We start from the raw sequence: 2,470 nt of genomic DNA on the forward strand, positions 1-2,470 counted from the left end.
CTTCTAGCAGTTTTTGGATTTCCTTTTTAACCACATCGCTCATAATAGGATTTATTCGCCTTTGATGTTCCCTAGAGGTTTTACTATCGTCTTCGAGCATAATGCGGTGCATACACAGAGAAGGGCTTATACCTTTTAGATCTGATATGTTGTATCCTAAAGCGGTAGGGTATTTTCTTAGAACATTAAGTAATTTTTCAGTCTCGGTTCGTCCTAAGTTGGCGTTCACTATAACTGGTCGGTTTAGTTCTTCGTCTAGAAATTCGTATCTAAGATCGGTAGGAAGTGTCTTCAGCTCTATAGCAGGTTTCTTAGGTCCAGGTATAGGATCAGGGGTTAAAGCTAAGCATTCACTCAGGTGGTTATCTTGATATTCCTCACGCCAGTTGTCATCTTCAAAAATTGGCGGCATAGGAATTCTTAGGGTTTCGGTTTCCTTATTTGGTTCGGATTTTATTTCCTTGACACATTCGTCGATTATATCAGCAGAACAGCATGTGTCCATTATAGAAGGTGCTTTTAGGAATTGGGAAAGGATAAATTCTATTTTCTCTTCTCCTACTTCGAAAGTAAGCTTTCCTCGCTTTACATCTATAATTGCACCAGCGGTTGCTAAAAATGGTCTTCCTAAAATGATCGGGATGTTAGAATCTTCTTGGATATCCATAATGATGAAGTCAGTTGGGATGTAGAATTGACCTACACGAACAGGGATATTCTCTAACATTCCTACAGGATATTTAACTGAACGGTCTGCTAGTTGAAGCGACATTCTTGTTGCTTTAAGCTCACCTAGATCGAGTTTCTTACAGGTCGAAAGAGGCATCAAACTAACACTAGCTCCTAAATCGCACAAGGCTTTCTCTATGATGGTTTTTCCTATTACGCAGGGTATAGAGAAACTACCAGGGTCTTTCAGTTTTGGAGGCATGTTGTTTTGGATGATAGCGCTACATTCAGCGGTAAGTGTTATAGTTTCGTTATCCTCGAGCTTCTTTTTGTTTGATAAGATTTCTTTTAAGAACTTAGCGTACGAAGGCATCTCAGTTATGGCTTCTGTGAATGGTATGGTTATGTTTAATTGCTTCAGAAGTTCTACAAATCTTTTAAATTGCGCTTCGGTTTTTGATTTAGCTAATCTCTGAGGGTAAGGAATTGGTGGCTTATAAGGTGGTGGTGGAACATAAGGTTTCTCTTTTTCGGGTTCCACTTCGTTATTGTTCTCATCAGTCTTAGCAGTTCGTTCGTCGGTTGGTTTCTTTTGGGTTTCCTTTGGCTCTTGTTGTGACATGGGTACGTTTTGGGTTCTAGGATCTATGGGTCCATCGTAATTAGTTCCACTTCGTAGTGTTATCGCGTTCGCATGTCCTTTAGGATTAGGTTGTGGTTGAGCAGGAAACGTGCCAGCAGGGGCAGCAGTAGGTGCTTGTTGTTGAGCTACTTGTGAGATTTGAGTTTCTAACATTTTGTTATGCGTAGCTAAAGCATCTACTTTGTTCGATAGTTGTTTTAGTTGCTCGCTATTGTGGATGTTTTGATTCAAGAAGTCTTTATTGGTTTGTTGTTGGGAAGCTATGAAGTTCTCCATCATGATTTCTAGGTTTGACTTCCTAGGGGTGTTTTGAGCAGCTACAGGCGCTTTTTGGTAGCCAGGTGGTACAGCAGGTGCTTGTCCAGGCGCGTACAACGCATTGTTGTTCTTATAAGAAAAGTTCGGGTGGTTTTTCCATCCAGGGTTGTACGTGTTAGAATAAGGGTTTCCTTGAGCGTAATTTACTTGATCAGATGGGACTCCAGTTAAGAGTTGACATTCAGCAACTACATGCCCAGTCAATCCACAAATCTCGCAGTTAGGTGCTACGGCGGCAGCGGTGGCTGAAGGAGTGATGGTCAAATTCTCAATCTTTTGAGTTAAAGCGTCTACTTTAGCGTTAACGCGGTCTATACCACTAATTTCGTACATTCCTCCTTTGGTTTGGGCTTTCTCTAGAGCGGCGCGTTCTCCTCCCCATTGGTAATGGTTTTGTGCCATGTTCTCTATGAGTTTGTATGCTTCATCATGGGGTTTGTCCATTAATGCTCCGCCAGCAGCGGCATCTATAGTCATTTTAGTGTTATATAAGAGACCACCATAAAAGGTATGGATGATCAGCCATGGTTCGAGTCCATGATGAGGGCATATCCTAAGCATGTCCTTGTAACGTTCCCAAGCTTCGAAAAGCGATTCGTTATCTTTCTGGGTAAATCCGTTGATTTGACCTCTAAGCATAGCAGTTTTGCTAGGCGGAAAGTATCTTGCTAAGAATACTCTCTTCAATTCGTCCCACGTAGTTATGGAATTGGAAGGCAGGGATTGAAGCCACGCTCTCGCTCTATCTCTCAAGGAGAAAGGGAAAAGGCGTAATCGAATAGCTTCGGAACTAACGTTGTTGGCTTTGATAGTGTCGGCGTATTGCACGAACACGGATAA

The 2,470-nt window shown here is 41.9% G+C and overlaps 1 non-coding gene across 1 annotated transcript; it reads left to right on the forward strand.

The window, feature by feature from the left end:
- The first annotated feature begins 2,162 nt into the window (after positions 1 to 2,162).
- Positions 2,163 to 2,269, forward strand: LOC131593735 (small nucleolar RNA R71). Its single transcript, XR_009281117.1, has one exon. It is a non-coding gene; the product is annotated as a small nucleolar RNA R71 (small nucleolar RNA).
- The last annotated feature ends 201 nt before the right edge of the window (positions 2,270 to 2,470 follow it).

Source organism: Vicia villosa, linkage group LG3 (genome assembly GCF_029867415.1).
Source record: "Vicia villosa cultivar HV-30 ecotype Madison, WI linkage group LG3, Vvil1.0, whole genome shotgun sequence".
In the NCBI taxonomy this organism is placed as follows: domain Eukaryota; kingdom Viridiplantae; phylum Streptophyta; class Magnoliopsida; order Fabales; family Fabaceae; genus Vicia; species Vicia villosa.